The sequence below is a fragment of the Callorhinus ursinus genome, unplaced genomic scaffold (assembly GCF_003265705.2).
Source record: "Callorhinus ursinus isolate GAN/ISIS: 27379988/994484 unplaced genomic scaffold, GSC_fseal_2.0 scaffold40, whole genome shotgun sequence".
In the NCBI taxonomy this organism is placed as follows: Eukaryota; Metazoa; Chordata; class Mammalia; order Carnivora; family Otariidae; genus Callorhinus; species Callorhinus ursinus.
The window spans coordinates 8,970,160-8,988,845 of NW_027397102.1; the positions used below are offsets into that span (position 1 = coordinate 8,970,160).

Sequence of the window (18,686 nt, forward strand, 5' to 3'; positions counted from 1 at the left end):
TACAATAGCAGGTCCAATTCAAAGTATTTGAGGCAGAAGATTTTAAATCCCACCTTCCTATAATGTACATTAATGACAGGATTGGGTATACACACAATAAGTAAAAGTAAACAAGAAACAAGTAAAATGTCCATTATCTCTGCTATTACTACCAATCTTGATTTTTAGAGACTACTAAAGACATTTTGAATAGTCTATGGTTCATATCTACCCTTAAAATCCTTTGTAGGTGACAGCATATCTCTATTCACATTAAAAAGACAAAAATTTGATTTTTATTTTATTTTTAAAGATTTTTAATTAATTAATTTATTTTATTTGGGGGGACAGAGGGAGAGAATCTCAAGCAGACTCCATGCTGAGCATGGAGCCTGACATGGGGCTTGATCTCATGCCCCTGAGATTATGATTGGAGCTGAAAACAAGAGTTGGATGCTTAACCTACTGAGCCACCCAGGCACCTCTATAGACAAAAATTTTAAAGTACTACCCTAATGGACTGGTTAAAACTTTCTTAGAATTAAGATCAATAGACTTCCTTAAAGGAAAATTCATGTATTATTACAGTTGTGTAAATCTCTTCTATTAATCCTAATCTCTTATATTTTGCATACATTATGGAAAGAGAGGTAGGAGAGAAGGGCTGTTACTGACAACAAAACCACTGTAGTACTAGACTTCAAGTGGTACTACCTAAAATCTATTAAAGAATGCCCTTTATTTGCTTCCAGTCCCATTTGTCTGAAAGAATGGCTTTCCTAGAATCTAATTGTGGTAGTGATGAATTTTGTCATTTCTCCTTCAGGACATAGAATCTCTCCCCCTGAACACTCATTCTTGGCCAAGGCCCTAATACCTACAGATTGCCTTCCCTGATGTCAGAGTTTGCCTGCTTATTTGGTTCTCCAAATGTCACAATTCCCTGACTTCCTTAATACTATGGTCAGATTATCTGTCAAGGTAAACTGTTATTCCATGTTGGATCTCCCTGTTGCCAACTACTGTATTAGACTCTTCCCCTTTTTTTAAACAAGTTTTGCTGGGGGACTGGATTTTCTTTGGAGAATTGTTCCTGCTAAATGATAATTTCAGGTTTCAAAGCTAATAATAATGAGCTGATTTATTATTGCCCTTCTTTGGACATACATACATTAACTTATCTAAACCATAAACAACCAGATAATGTAGGTACTCTTATTCTGAAATTATAGATGAGAATACTAACACAGAATTTAATAAATTGATATAGCAGAACTAGGAAATGTTCTAATTTTAGCTTCCATTTCCTCTATTCAGTCCAATTCCATTATGGCAACTGAGGCATCCTCATCTTATCACAAGATGTGATGGAGAGTTTTTAAACCTAAAGTTTAATATCAACAGGCATTCCTAACATTAAACACACACACACACACACACACACAGACACACACATTTTCTGAGTTCTTCAGTTTAAAGTACCAATCAGAACACACAAAAAGCTTTTATTACAGTATAGAAATTGGGGCTTCATTGCTTTTTTATCTTGACATTTTATTGAGTGAGTTCAGTTTAAGAACTAGTCAATTCCTGGATGCCTGGGTGGCTCAGTTGGTTAAATGTCTGACATCAGCTCAAGTTATGATCTCAGCGTCCTGAGATGGAGCCCATGTTGGGCTCTGTGCTCAACAGGGAGTCTGCTTATCACTCTCCTTCTCCCTCTGCCCTTCCTCACCATGCTCTCCTTGCCTCTCTCTCTCTCAAATAAATAAATAAAAAATCTTTATAAAAAGGAGACTTAGTCAAATCCTGGAGAAACAATAAAGACCTGGTTAAATAACACAACGGTCTCAAGAATGATCCAATTGTATAATTGCCATGAGTTACAAAGATACCTAAAAGGATCTGACCCATATGCAAATAGGAATACAGATCTCCAATTTAAAAGTGAATGCATATATTAACAATACATAAATGTAAATTTGGATGGCCTCAAAGGAAAAAAAAATGAAGTTGGTTTGCATGTATATATGGAGAATGAGGGGCTTAGCTTCTTTATTTTTTCATCCAACAAGAAGCCATAACTTTATTAATGATAGAAACAGTACAAATTTCAAACCAAGCTGCAGTTATTCTTTTGAAACACCAAAAAAAGTTCTCATTTTCAGATGGTTACATTGTTAATTCCATAATAGCATTTTCAATAACATTACTGTTGTTCTTCAGGGCTCGGACTGCCTTTGCTCTTGACCCATTTGCTCTTGACACATGACCAATTTTATGTCCTTAACCTCTACACCAGTTTCATCAACCTCTTCCTCTTCACTCTCCTCTTGTACAGTTGGAGTCTGTGTTTTTTCTTGAATGTTTGAGACAGCTTCACCTTGAAATTTGAATTTCTCAGCAGCTGCTAGTTGTGCTTGCTGAGATAAATCCTCAATCTTGGCAGGGCGCCTGGGTGGCTCAGTTGGTTAAGCGACTGCCTTCGGCTCAGGTCATGATCCTGGAGTCCCGGGATCGAGTCCCGCATCAGGCTCCCTGCTCAGCAGGGAGTCTGCCTCTCCTCTGACCCTCTTCTCTCTCGTGCTCTCTCTCATTCTCTCTCTCAAATAAATAAATAAAATCTTTAAAAAAAAAGACTTTATAAAAAATCCTCAATCTTGGCTTCCCCAAAAACTATGTAGGTATCTGAAGCTGGGCTCTTGTAGACATCTTGTTTTGTGATGACAAAGAGGATATTCTTAGATTTCCAGATAGTGACTCTTGTAACCCCTGTAACCTGTCGAAGACCCAGTTTGGACATAGCCTTCCATGCCTTCTTTTCATGCCGGCTCTGTTTGGCTTTACTGACTTGTTCTTCATCGATTTCAGTGGCTGCTACCAGCTGGGCCTGTTGTGTGGTTGCCTGTTGTGGAATCCTATTCCTCAAGCTCTCATACTGATCCATCACTGTCAGATTCTGTTCCAGGCCCTGTCTCAGCCTGGGGCTGTGGCAGCTCCTGCTCTGTAGCAGGGATGGTTTCTGTGGCTTCACCAGGCGCTTTGTGAGGGGAACGCAGAACCAAGATGGCGGCAGAAAGAGAATGAGAAAGAGCGTGACCCACACTTGTTGCAGAAGGAAGCCTGGCCAGCTTCTTCTAAAAGCCAAACCAAACTAAATTCAGAGGCCTCACTGAAATTGAGTCACATTTCAGATTGTGGCCTTTCTAATTTTGCATTCTTCTACAATTGTGGTGCTGTGTCACAGCTATATCTTACCACTCTACATCCTATCATTGCCATTTGTTTGGTCCAGTTATTTTCATGGTTTTAGTTTGTGAAGTAAAAAATACCAATTATTGTCATTTTCCAGCAATATCTACAAACATGCTTAGTAGCTGATAGGTTATGGTACTTCTAGATCAAAGTTTCTCAAGAGTGTCACTGTTGACATTTGGGGCCAGATAATTATTTGTTGTGAGGAGTTGTCCTGTATGTAGTAAATGTTTATTTAGCATCATTGGTGGCCTCTACCCACCACATGCCAAATAACACCTCACCCCCCAGTTGTGATAACCAAAAATGTGTCCAGATATTGCCAAGTGTTCCCAGGAGGACAATATCACTCTCAGTTGAGTACCACTGCTCTTAATAGAAAACTAGTCAGTTACCTACATTTCTTAAATTACTCCCTTAACAAATTCACCCTCCCTTCCAATGGAATAATTTGTTATCTATGGTCCAATACTGGGTTGCTGCTTGGAAATTTCAAGTACAGTTAAAGCATGAAAGCTTTGCTACTCTGTGGAGTGGATCCTAGCAATTAATTTAACTTGGGTTTTAAATAAAGTCATGAATATTAATTTGAGCATTTATTCTATGTTCCCAGACATGGAAACACACACACACAATTAATAAATTATGGTTTATGTCTCCTGTCTGCATGACCACATCTCTATTCATGACTGTATATGTGTGATTCAAAAACAATTATTTAATATACTAAAATATATAGAATAAGACATTTTTCTCTGATTCATTTATTTCTCTCCTTATCCTTTTCTCTGACAGATACTTTCTTAAGGTTCAACTGTGGCAGGGATGGAGAAAGGAGTCCTTTATGGAGAACTCATTCATCTGCTTAGCCCAGCAGCATAAATTTGATCTCGTAATTAGTATTCAACTCAGCATCTTGGACAGAAACCAGTGTTACAGCTAAGAGGTGGTTTAAATCTCATAAATCATAGATCAATGGCAGAATTCGAAGCACTGGATAGATTATAAAAGTAAAGCTGTAGTTAAAAATAGATTAACTTTCTCTGCAGGAATTATCAAATCCTTTGAATTTTATTTGTATATATAAAACAAATAAAATTAGATCTAATCATTTTTGGTAACATATGCATATAAGTTGAAATGTATTTTCCTTTCACAGCCACATTGATGTTTTGGAAATGTAGAAATGTAAATGTATTCTCTTACCATGAAAATATTCCACATTTCTAAGACTTTGTGCATGATATTTTAAGAACTACAAAATACATGTGTTATAGTAGCAACTATAATAATGATGTGAAACCTGTTTTACATTACTTTATGAGCATCAGATTTTTAACTTAAAACTCAAACTAAAAAAATATGTTTCGATTTTTAAGGAAACAATGGATAACTTTCAGTCTAAATCTTGTAACTACTGAAGTTAGGTTTTGATGTTACAATAAATGAACTACTAAAAATGATAGGTTGTATGAGTTTTATAATACAACATCATCCCATTACCAAATAATCATCTCAGTAACTCCCTTTATTCTTCTTTTAAAATTCATAATCTTTCAAAACTATGCAAAAGTGATTTGTAATCATTTAAATATATACATCTTTAATCCCCAACACTGAAAAACATAACCACAGTAAAAAAATAAAATTTTTTTCCATACAATCTCAGACCACTATCAACAACAACAAAAATCAAATAGGTAAAATAAAGACGGTTTAGACACATAAACTGTTACTTAAAATACTTTTTCTTGGAGTAGGTAAGTTAACTTGAAGATTAAATTTGCTGGAAAAAATGATCAGATATAATGAAAGAAACCAACATTATGAAATTGAAATTTACAAATGTTATTTCAAAGGAAAAAATATTTCTGATATGTACCAATTACAGAATTAATATCAGCATATTAAAAACATTTTGTGTTAAAATGAAGACAGCATATAAGTAAATTCCTTCACTGTGTTTCCTCTCAAGTTTTTTTTAAAGATTTTATTTATTTATTTGTCAGAGAAGGAGAGAAAACGAGAGAGCACAAGCAGGGGGAGTGGCAGGCAGAGGGAGAAGCAGGCTCCCCACTGAGCAGGGAGCCTGATGTGGAACTCGATCCCAGGACTCTGGAATTAAGACCTGAGCTGAAGGCAGATGCTTAACTTACTGAGCCACCCAAGCGTCCTACCTCTTCTTAAGTCTTATACATGTGCAATATTCTTGTGGCTCTTCTTTATGAGGAAAATGCAAATATCTTCAAGTCATAATTATATTACTAAACAAGAAGGTAAATAAGCATCTTTGTCAATAGATTTTTTGTGTGTATTTTTAAAATAGAAACTCAAAAGGAAAATTTTATTTTAAAGTGTTGCTATTAATGTCTACATAAAATGTCTACAAGTCAAAATTGGTAAGAAGGCATGTTAACTATCTATTGCTCAGTATATATTATTCGCTACTTAGTCAAGTTAGATTAAGTTCTACATTTATAAGTTTCTGAAAGAATCATGTGAAATTCAGAGTGTATCCCTGATGGTTGGGTTGGTTTATGTAAATCTACAATTAATAAATAAGAATAGGATAAATAATTAAATAAAATACTGTATGTTTTCTTTTTGGAATTCAAAGTCTCTGAGCCTGCCTATGGTTAACTTATTCTAAATTATATCAGTTTCCACTCTTTGTCTAATCAAAACCTTAAAATTATCTAAAAGTACAATATATATAAATAGAATCATTATATTAAAAAACCCTGGTTACATCACTAGACATCCACTTAAAACATATTAAATATCCACAACCATGTTCCATCAATGGGTTACAAATCACAAAATCTTCTTTCAATAGTTTTAGATGGTAATTTTTCAAGATTTTCATTGTTTAGATATATTTAATGGGTAAGGTAAACAACAGACACACTCAAGTTCAAAAGAAAAGAAATAATTTTCCAAAAATACAAGAAGGATCTGAGGGGGGGAAAAAAGTCCACAATAGAAACTACTATTTCAGGATGTAAACAGAGATTCAAAACTGGCATTTGAAATATTTATTTTCAACCATTAGAAATGAATATTCTGATGTAAGTTTACAGCCCTTGAGTCTTCCTTCTGTGCAATTTATAAGAAGTAAAAGGATGTCAAATTACCTTCAGTATTCACCTGATGAAACATGGGAGGCATTAAATGAATGAAGCAGGAAATGTAAGCATGAAAATTCATCATTTTATCCAGTGACACCATTATGTCAATTCCTAAGTCACATTTTTCATTCAAAATGGAAATAACTAAAAAATAATGGAAATATATCATTGAGAAAGTTTTTCAAAGGGATTCAAACTCACAAATATGTATTCACTTTAATGAGTTAAGAAAACAAATGTTTTACAAGGAAAAAATAAAGGAAGAGAGAAGAGTTTGGGAAAATATCAGATCTGTTGCAAACTAATGGAATTTTTAAATACCACCTAATGCAAATCACACTGTATAGCTAGTCATAAGATTAAAAGCTTTTAAAGTTGCTATCTTGGGAAATTTCTTTCAAGGAAATTACTACAAAGCCTTGTTTTAGTATGTTCCCCTACTGTGCTTCCCACTCTGTTTCTTTAATAAGGAAAGCTACCCATCCATAGAGGTGTATCTTGTTCTCCATGCTTCAGTGTCTAGCGGCAGGCAGATACAGTAGATGCTTGGGTGTCTGACTCGTTAATTTTCACTCCATAATGTTGATTCCTGCTTTTGCTGACTGAGGCATGTATCTTCATGGTTGTTTAATTATGAGTGGGGACAAATTTTCTCCACACCATAAATTCCCCCCCTTTCTAGTTACCCTCAACCAAAACAATACATAATCTGAGGTGTCTCTATGTAAATAAGGTAGTAGATGTTTGGTATAATCATAACAAAAAGTCAACTCTACAGTTCAAATTATTGAAAAACAGAGGACAAATTTAATTACATAGGATCAAATTACTTTATTATTAATATATAAAAAGTAAACTTCAGAAGTTACTTAAAAATTCTACATTATAATTTTCATTTTATGTTTTCAAATTTGCAGGACAGCCATCAAATAAAAGATAATTGAAAAAAATTTATGAAGGACTCAAAGTGTCTTATCAAAATTTGTTCTCATATCATAAAAAGTCAAATTATCAGGATGAAATTAACAGAAAAAGAAAAAATATTATTTTTAACACATAAAGATCTCTGCTACTTTGAAGTTAAAATACGAATTGTCTCTGTTTGAAAAAAAAATACATAGACCCCTTTGATTAAACAAAATCATAAAATGATTTTTTTTTCAAAACAAGAACAAACAAATGTATACTCACAATTAAGGAGATAACCTACTGGGCATTATACTTTCTAGGCAACCAACTATGGATTTGGCTATTCTCAAATTAGTTTACTTTGTCCTTAGAGATACTTTGTGTTATTGTATAACAAAAACTAATTTCTTGATAATCCTAAAATTCTTGCCTTTTATTGAGTTGTGTATTGTTTTTAAAGGCCCAGATATGATCGTCAGGTCTGGGGCAAGCATTCTTGTCACCATTTTTTTTCACTACCAGGATTAGTTACATTACATTACATTAGTTACATTAGTACTTTTTCTGACTTAATAAGTTCTTTAGAATTGATGGCATAGATATTGTAAAAAGATGCATGAAAACTGTAAAGTTCTCTACAAATTCAGAAAATACACATGCTGTTTTTATCAATTATTTATAAAATACTACACTTCTCCCCACACAGCATACCCACAAAAGAGTATACACTGACTCAAGAAAAAAAGATTTCTTCATAACAAAAAAGCTATAATTTTCATGAAATTTTGCTGATTTTCATAACGAATAGTGACAGAAACACTTTGCTTCTAATTGAAAAAATATTCTTACATTGAAAATTTTTCAATAGAGTCTATATTTTAATGCTTCAAATATCAAATAAATAGCAAGGATTTTTAATATAGTGATAGAATTTCACAAGCAATGAACTTAAAATTGGTAGATAAATGAGATTGTACAGACTAGTGATACAGTGCCACCAGTATTGGGTTGTGCTGCATCCATGACAACAGAATGGAAGGTTGCTTTTAATACTATTATCTTACATACTCGCAGCTGAATGCTAATGCAGCTATACTGAGAAAAAATCAAGTTTCAAATTTGAAGCCACTGAACTTATATACACTATGCATAGAGTTGCAAATATAGAAAGGATTAGAAAAACTAATATCATAGCTTGAAAATCTCTCAGATGGTCATTATTTCAAAATGTACATAGATGAGTTAATTGTCAAATACTCAAGGAATATTTATTGATGCAAAAACAAAGGCAGTGAAAAAGAACATTTTGCTGCTAGTTTGTTTTTGAGAACATAATCAGAAAACTAAGAACTTATTTAATTTTCCTCTGTAGTGAAACTGATGATCATTTATTTCAAATAAATATTGACTCAACAGAATATTTTCTGATCTACCTTTGAAAAAGAGCTAGCGAATAGGGAAAGCAAAATGCAATTATATGTCTTTTACCAATTTTATTAAGTAAAGCCTAGCTGCCTTGAAAAACAAAAAGAAAAAAACAAGAATACAGTATTCAAGTTTCAGATTCCTCATTTCCCTTGTTTTAAAGATGAGAATTTAGTACCATATATAAATAGAAGATAATAATAGATGATAGAAGATAAAGAGATAGAGAGAAGGAGAGGTAGAGAGAAAAAGAGAGATGCCTATGAATGCCTTGGCTGAGGCAATCCAATTTGGACCCAAAGTACCCAAGTGGCAGTAACTTAGTAAAATCCATGACTACACTTGGCTGCCTTATGATGGAGACTCTAATTACATTACTGTTAATCTTTCCATTTTCTCAGAAACTAAGAGAAACTTAATATAAATGCCTTTCCTATGTAGTTATCTCCCTTTTCTTCTCTAATGGAATGATTTCTCTATCTATACAGAGGCAGTGTGAAATATAAATTAAGGTTAATTCTATCCATTAAAAATTTAAAAAAAAGAGACTTGGAAATAGGTCAACTAGCTGAAAAAAAATCTACTGTCAAATTAGAAAGCTCAATACAAATAGAATACTCATACATAGTATGAAGTAAAGCTTGAATTATGCAGTATAGAGCATCCAAATAAAAATATCACAAATTAGTCCAAAAAGTTAAAGGTTTAGATTTAAGATTTCTTTCGACCCTCTCTACCTTGACAGTCATTATATTGTTATCTTCCCTGTCTACCTTGACTATCATTATACTGTTATCTTTAGTAATAAATTTAGATTGCACTGGTCTATGAAATAATTTGAAATGTGGAATCTTGGTCTCAAGTCAAGTATCAATTGAATCTGAAATTATCCTTTTTTCTTTTCACTTTGTTTTAGGAAATGCTCAGTGTCTGGTTTCGGCAATTATAAGAACAACTCAGGCAAAAAAAAAAAAAAGTATTACTGAGTCAAAAGGGAGCTATTTGTCTTGCCTGGTAATTTATATTGATTAACTATGATAGATAATTGCCTAGCTTTCTTCTTCGTTACTATACTAACATGATCAGATTGGTCCTACAGATTTGGCTATCTACATTAATTCATTCTTTTTCTCTCGTTCATTCAATAAATGTTTACGAAGTATTTATTGTGTGTGTCAGGTAAGTTATCAGTTGCTGAACTTTTCTATAAGGAAGCAGTGCAGTATAGTCTCATGAACTCTAGTGTGAAACTGCCTGCGTTCAAAATCCAGTTCACTTAATAGAGTTATGTGGACTTGGGTAAGTTGTTCGTCTTCTGTGTCTCTGTTTTCTCATCTGTAGAATGAGGATTATAATATTGTAAGGATTAACTTAGGTAATTGAGGTAAAACACTGAGCCCAAGAATTGTCATACAAAACATGCTAAAATGTGTTTTTTAGCATAAATTTTCTTCATCCAGATGAAACACCAATAAACCATGTAAGACTGGAACTATAGTCCAAAGATGATAAAGACTGCAATCTTAATTAAAACTCTGATACAAGACAGAAATTAGAAACAAAATAAAAAAGAGTAATATGAAGTTCCCATATATGAGTTACCCTAGCAATAGTGGTTTCAGGTGGCTGATCATTTCAACTTCTGAATACAACTACTATTTATGACTGAAGAAGACTACCCTGAAAAACAAGAAGCCTAAATTATAACATTTGATTGTCAGTATGCCAAATTACTATATGGAATGTTTTATTATAACCAACTAAGCTTCTATTTTCACTTAAAAGTTAATTTTGTCTGTTTGTATGTGTTTTGTACTATTTTCTTACCCACCCACCCAATTTATATCTTTTCTTTAATTCACTGTTCAAGATGTATCTCCTCTAGGATCTTTTCTACTGTTCAAGATGTATCTCCTTTAGGGTTTTTCTTCTCACTAGCTTTGCTTATTCTTTATCAGCTCAACTCTAAACCCTTTTTTTTTCCTACCTCAATGTACCATTGAATTGAATTACACAAAAATAGTTTTTCTGGTTATAATGATATATGTAGCTAATATTCATGGAGTGCTTACTGTGTACCAGGGTCATTGCTAAAGAATTTACAATTATATTATTTAATATTTATATACAACTATGCAATAAGTGCTATTATTCTCATACTCATTTTATGGAAGAGGAAATTGAGGGTCAGAAATGACTAGTGACTATACATTTAGTGTAGAAAACATTTTTAGAAATGAATAATTTTTATGTGCCCCAATATAGTGAACTGCCCTTGTGAAGCCTTAACAAATGCTTAAAAGGTGACAATATCTTTGCCATTATCTTTTTTTCTTTTTTCTTCTTTTCCTCCCCAAGTTTATTTAAATTACAGCTAATTACTATATAGTGGAATATAAGTTTCAGGTGTCTTTTTTCAGTATTTTTTATATCCTTGTCTATATCTTGTTGCTTATACTGGACCAAATAATTTTTCATGTTGCCAAGATTAATATTTTTTTAAAGATTTTATTTATTTATTTGACAGAGAGAGACATAGCGAAAGCAGGGAACACAAGCAGGGGGAGTGGGAGAGGGAGAAGCAGGCTTCCCGCAGAGCAGGGAGCCCGATGTGGGACTTGATCCCAGGACCCTGGGATCATGACCTGAGCCGAAGGCAGACGCTTAACGACTGAGCCACCCAGGCGCCCAAGATTAATTATTTAGCTTTTTATTTGTTTATGAGCTCTCAAACCATGTGTTAGGCTAAGGAGAAGGGCATGGATAGGAAGAGCAATAAATCAGATTCTGAAGACATCTAAATTTTTCTTACAAGACACCAAACATCTGGGTCATTTAAGTAATTCAATCAATCCTCAAAATATTTTATAAAGTCAGCCAATATAATTTCTCACCCTGAACTAAGACACATGATTTTACAGATATTGGTGCAATTATGAGGAAAATGGGGCAAAATATTTGAAATTACAACTATCTTCAAAAACCAGGGTATATGGTCGCTATATCTGTATAACAATAAATCAAGTAGGACTGAATTGATGAAATACTTTAGCACCATGTAGACCTAGGTTTAATTTGTAAAGATTTTATGCATGTTTTAGGAAATCACTGTGTAACAGTTTTAAAATTGTTCTGTTCTGTTTGTTCTGTTTGTTTTAAGGTGTTTAGAATATTCAGAACAACAAAAGTCAGAGTTCACAGTGAGGAGCAGTACAGTTCTGAGAGGAAGACAGATTGGAAAATGTAGAATTTGGCTGAAGTTATCTCTTATGATGTAATTGACCTATAAAGAGAAAGAAATGCTCCCTAAGGCTCCTGGAAAAGTTTTAAAGTAGACAATTCTCCACAGTTTAAGGAGAGAATTTATACTTTTTGTACAGAGCATAGAATATCTGTGTCCTAAATTCCAAGGTATTAAGGCTGACAAATTGATTTAACCTAGCTTAAATTCTCAAATATTCAAAAAGTGATTTTGACAGAAAAGTTCATCTAAGGATTTATGCTTTCTAACTCAAGCTGAAATGATCACCAAGATTTGGCATGGGCTCACCATTAGACAATCCTACCAAATTAAACAAATCTCCCTTTTTGAAAGGTCCATAGATTAATAATAAGCCTCTTTTTCTTCACAAACTGGAATCAATCCTTCCTGTCATTGACCCATCAAAGTACATTATCTGAACCTCTTTTTAAACACTGCATACTGTACAGTACAGTTAATTATATAGTAGGTTTTTTTAGACTGGGTGTTCTAAGGTCAGTAGTTATCTTTGTATTTTATTGTTGTTTAGCAAATTCTAAACAAATGGGTAAGGGTGAAATGGATGAATGGGATTAAGAGGTTCAAACTTCCAATTAGAAAATAAATAAGGGACAAGGATGAGAAGTACAGCATAGGGAATATGGTCAATAATATTGTAATAACTTTGTATGGTGGCAGATGGTAACTACACTTATTGTGGTGAACATTTTGTAATGTATCTAATTGTTGAATCATTATGTTGTATACCTAAAACTAATATAGTATTATATGTCAACACTATTTCAATTTTTAAAAATAAATTAAAATAAAATTTTTTTTAAAGATTTTATTTATTTATCTGGCAGAGAGAGAGATAGCAAGAGCAGGAGCACAAGCAAGGGAGTGGGAGAGGGAGAAGCAGGCTTCCCACCGAGCAGGGAGCCTGATGCAGGGCTTGATCCCAGGACCCTGAGATCATGACCTGAGCCGAAGGACACTTAACTACTGAGCCACCCAGGTACCCCAATAAAAATGGTTTTTGAATCAATGGGAAGATGCTGTAGTTACAATGTAGCTTTATTTCAGTAGAGTACTTTGATAGTTCTCCATAACATCCTTGTGATCAAGATGGAAAACATAAACTATATAATAGTACTATTAGGTAAGTTTGTGCTTGGTTTAATAGTCATACAATGAATATGACTTTATGAATGCATATCAACCTAAAGAAATTCCCTCTTCATTCCAACATTTATAGATATTTTAAGCAAAGATATTAATGGCTTGTTGGTGAACTCAATGCATAACAAAAATCTAAGAGATAAGACAAGATTAACAAATCTAGATTAGAAGAAAACAGGATGGGAGCTCCTGGGTGGCTCTGTCAGTTAAGTGTCTGCCTTCTGCCTTCAGCTCAGGTCATGATCCCAGGGTCCTGGGATAGCGCCCCACATCAGGCTCAGCAGGGAGCCTTCTTCTTCTTCTCTCTCTGCCCCTCCCCCTGTCTGTGCATTTTCTCTGTCAAATGAATAATAAAATCTTTTTAAAGAAGAAAACAGGATGGAAATGGGCAAGAAAAAATATAAGTTCTTTTTTAAGGGTTGTAAATTGTGCAAGTACAAACTAAATTTCATTATTATTTGTGTAAAATGGAAGACCTCAAGATTAAGTACAGGACTAAAATGAGCCAACAATAGAAGGGAAAGTGAATCAGTCACTCAGGTGGCATGGGAGGCAGCATAAAGTAGAAGTTTATACAGCCATATTTGGAGTTAAACAAGCTTGAGCTATGAGTTCTTGGATATCTTACTCAGCATCTGTGGTTCTCAATGTCTTCATTTATGAAATGGGAATAATAAAAGCACCTACCTCATTGGGTCATGGTGAAGAATAAATTAGGTAATCCATACAAAGTGCATAGGAGTTTCTGACACATAATAAACACTCAAAATAATGATATCTCATAGCAGAAAAAATGTTTCTCTGGGCAAAAGTTATCCCTCTCTGCACTGCTCAGAATAAATCTGTAATATCATCCCCATTGGTAATTCATTTTTTAGGGGAATTTTGACTCACTAGAGATGTTGTAGCAAGAACTCATGGGATCTTAAAGGATCTGGAAATGTTTTTATATAAGAAATTGAAATAGATTGAAAGACAGGAAGGGAATGATTGTAGGTTTTTTTTAATTTTTTATTGTTATATCACCATATGACTGTTTTCTTAAGTGTTGAAATGCCATCCTGTACAATAGGAATTAAATTTGTTCTGTATGTCCCCACATGGGATAAAAATATCTATATATGCAAATAACAAAGAGGCAAATATCAAGTTAATATTTGAAAGCATTTTCTAACAATGTTATCAGATAATAAATTAGGCTGCCTTGTAAAAAAATGAGCTTCATATTTTGAAGGTACTCAAGCAGAAGCTAAGTGAGTTCTCATTAAAGATGTTGAAAAATAGATTCTTATACTGGCTAGTATAATTTTCAGTGCTAATATTTTCTGATTCTATAAAACAAAGACTATATTCAAATGAGGCAAATAAACTATTATTTTGAACTCCAAAATTTTCAAATTTCCAAAAAGAATTTATCAACAACAACAACAAAATCAAACAGAACAATAAGGGGTGAGGTTGGCAGTGGTTGTATGTAACTTAAGTGGTTCAATGTATACATATTTGCATAGTATAGTGGAAAGAACATAGGTCTGTGAAAACTACATATTAACTATCTCTATATCTTTAATGAGATGTTCACTTTTATTTGGTCTCAGTTTTCTTTTGAGATTTTTTTTAAGATTTTGTTTATTTGAGAAAAAGACAGAAAGAGTGAGCAAGAGCACAAGGGGGCAGGGAGAGGTAGAGGTAGAGGGAGGGGAAGAAGCGGACTCCCCAGTGAGCAGGGAGCCCGATGAGATGTGGGGCTCAATCCCAGGACCCTAGGATCATGACTTGAGGTGAAGGCAGATGCTTAACCAGTTGAGCCACCCAGGCACCCGTGGTCTCAGTTTTCTATCCATAAAATAATCAGGTTGGAACAGATGGTCTTTAAGGGTCTTTTCCTCTATTACAGCATCCTATTATTTACTTCTTGGAGCACCATTTACTTATGCATCATTGACAGCCAGCCAAAACTATAAAAAATGATCAAAACTGACCACTCTTCTTCCACACCATTATACTCATATAAAATCTCTGTTGATCAAGCATTTTGATTGGCCATATCCTTCACTAGTGCTGAACCCATTTGTTTCAACTGACATTTGAAGAAAGAGTTTATAACAGTGAATGGTGCTACCCAAAGCTCCCAGTCACAAGTATTTGCCAAAACTTTGGTTTGAATTAATATAATATTATGTACTGTTAGTGAGTGAGTTGTAACTTCTTCCCAGTCACAACATATCTCTGTCAAAGTTCAGAAAATGGAAATGAAAAAAGTAAATATTTTCTATGTTTGTAGTATGAGCCAAAGAACAATATGATGATAAACATAAGAAATTATATTATTTTATGTTAAAAAATAAATTGAAAGCCTGAAGACATACCCCACTGCATACTCTGCACATATTTGTTCTAACTCTCTCAAGTTTTTTAAAACATGTATTAATTGCAATTAGTTCTGCACCCTAGGTGCCCCACTGTTCCTTTCTTCTTTGGGAAAATAATAGCAGCTTTTCTTGTCCCTTACCTACCTCTAGTAGCAAATTAATCAGTCACTGGGAGTCAAGAGGGATTTTAATTTTCCATTTTGAAGGGCTTCAACCCATGGAATTAGCACTTTGGACTGTTGCTAAGCGGAAACCAATCTCCAAGAAAATAAAAGAAGGCCTAGAGGTTGGAGAAAAGGCTTTAGTTTTTGCTAAATGGCCCAAGGTGGCACAACATCTGAACTTTTGATGATCCCATTGAGGAAAGATGGGTTGTAAGTGAAGGCATCTTCTACCTATACACTCTTTCTACATTCACATTTCTAAATGAGCACCATGAAGAAATCCCATTATTGTTAATGTTCTTTTTTCAGATCTACATTTCATATAAATACCCATCCTTCCACTTGATCAGTTCTACAAAAAAGAAGTTTGAAGCAGGAACCTGGTGAGTTCATTTTCCAGTTCAGAAATTCTTAAAAGAAATTATCCCTTAGGTAGGTATTTTACTGTAAATTAATTTTAGATACTGTAAGAAATGACCTCAGATATTGCCCCATCTATTTCTTTTGATTACAGTCTTGGTATTTGAAGTAGTTCCTCAAATTTTGCCAGCTCAAGGAGAAGAGTTTCTTCTTGGAGAGTTCCAAGAAGAATCTCCACCCCAGCAAATATCATCATTAGCAATCCAGAAAGCATGAAAATTCATTAGGGCTTCCTCCTTCCATCTGGGTAAAACTTCAGAGGTGCATATAAATTAAAACACTGCTAAGAGTCTAAAACTATACATTTTTGTTAAGTTTCAAACATGTTTAAACCACTTTCTATACTGACTGTACAGTCAGTCTTTTTAGAACATGAAAAATATTTAGGGACATAAATATATTCCTATTTGTTAATACAGTAAAAATGTAAATGTGAAAAAGCAAAAAATGAAAAAGAAAGTGTGGAAAAACCTTGGAATGGGAAGTTAGTTGTTCTGTCATTTAGTCTGTGGCTAGTTTTTTGTCTAAATCATGACATTAATGAGACCATGACAATAAATCTTATCTCCATGAGGGCCAATTGGCATCGCTTCTTTTCAGTAACACAAATTACAAACATTTCCTTAGTGAAACAAAAGCAAACACCTAATTTTGTATTCTAGGTTTAGAAAGCATCCTTCTCATTATTCATTTAGTTTCCAGATACCATATATGTAAAATATGTAAAATACAATATTGAAGCCTTTCAATCAGATAAAGCTTAAAAATTCTTTAACTCCATTCTAACACTCAAAATAACTATGAAGTAGATATTATTTGCTGTATTTTTATGGGTAAGGAAACAAACTCAGAGGTTATGCAACTTGCCCATTTAAAAAATGTTAAAGATTTATTTATTAATTTTAGAGACAGAGAATGAGAGAGAGAGCACATGAGAAGGGGGAGGGTCAGAGGGAGAACCAGACTCCCCGCTGAGCAGGGATCCAGATGCAGACTCGATCCTGGGATTCCAGGATCATGACTTGAGCCGAAGGCATTTGCTTAACCAACGGAGCCACCCAGGCGCCCAATGACTTGCCCATTTTGGTACAAATTTCATCTGCATTTAGAATTACACAATTAAAGATCTATAAGTACTGAAACCATCCCTCAGACAACATTAAATTAAACATCAAGTAAGAACTGCCTTTCCTGGCCTTAGTTCCACTTTGACTCACCCATAATTCCATAGAAACAGCCTAAATTATAAGCAATTACCATAAATAAGCAGAAGGAACTCTTGGATTTTTTTCTTACCCTAATTTTTGACTAGTCTTCCCTTCTGTAAATGCTGTAGTTCTAACTATACAGATATTTTAAGTAATGCTTTTTCTCTTTGTCTAAGATTAAGAGAGTATTTACTCTCTCACTCTAAAACAAAAGAAAAATGAGTTACAGAATCATGTTGGGAGCAGAACTAACAGCTGGACAGTGTTTTCCAGGTTTCTTGTTTGATTTTTTTGTTGTTGTTGTAACTAAATTGATAGACTCTTAAGTTAACAAATGCCCAGATTTTTTGTTTTGGTTTTCTTTTTTTTATATTTTTCTTTGGTGTCACGATTTTTTTAATTCCATTCTGTCATAACACTCCACTTTTACCACCACCTTCCAGGTGACATACCAAAAAATTTTGTGTAGGGAAAATAAGGATTTTAGAAATGTTTAAGTACAGTAGTCATCTCTATTCTGTACATTTCTCTAGCTTCACTTTCTGAAACAAAGGGGAAATATTCAAAAGAGAAAAACAGATTTTTGTAGAGGAAAAAATCTTGTCAACAGTATAGGGGCAACACCACTTTTTTCATTTACATAATTTTGCAGATCCAACAAAGTGTAAAATTCATCAGTTTTGCCTTACAGGAAAGGCTTTCTGTTCAGCACAACTTTCTTGTAATCCATTCTGATTAAATTTGCAAAGGTCCACCAATATCTTCAGATATATTGCTTTGCAGTTATCCATGTTAATATAAGAAAGAAATCTTCAGAAGATCTCACTAGACAATTAATGCAATAGTGGCTGGCAACCTAACACTTTTAGAGAGTGGAAAATAACTATTATTTTTCAGATTTCCATGTTGGTAATTACCAATGAAACTTATCAATGAAAACTTTATTCTTTTTCCTCTTTTGAGGGGCAATACATTTGGTCTAAATCTCTAAATAACATTAATTTTATATAGTCAATTGAAAAGAGAAAAATGTTGTCTTACTTTGAGGAAGCTGTCTTAGACATTAACAAAGTCAAACAATTGATTCCATCTTGTTAAGTTAGTTACCAAAGTGATTGTTGCAAAAACTACATATAGTTAACAGAATTGTTTATTTTTTATTTTTTTAAAGATTTTATTTATTCATTTGAGACACAGAGATACAGAGAGAGAGAGAGCATGAGCAGGAGGAAAGGGAGAAGCAGGCTCCCTGCTGAGCCAGGAGCCCAATGTGGGACTCGATCCCAGGACCCTGGGATCATGACCTGAGCCGAAAGCAGATGCTTAACCATCTGAGCCACCCAGGCGCCCCCAGAATTGTTTTTTAAAGAAGGAAACTCATTAATCTTAAATTATTTCTTGGT

General features: G+C 33.8%; 1 pseudogene; it reads right to left on the bottom strand.

Annotated features, from left to right (window-relative positions):
- Positions 1–2,201: 2,201 nt before the first annotated feature.
- Positions 2,202–18,074, bottom strand: LOC112811444 (nascent polypeptide-associated complex subunit alpha-like; annotated as a pseudogene).
- Between the last annotated feature and the right edge of the window lie 612 nt (positions 18,075–18,686).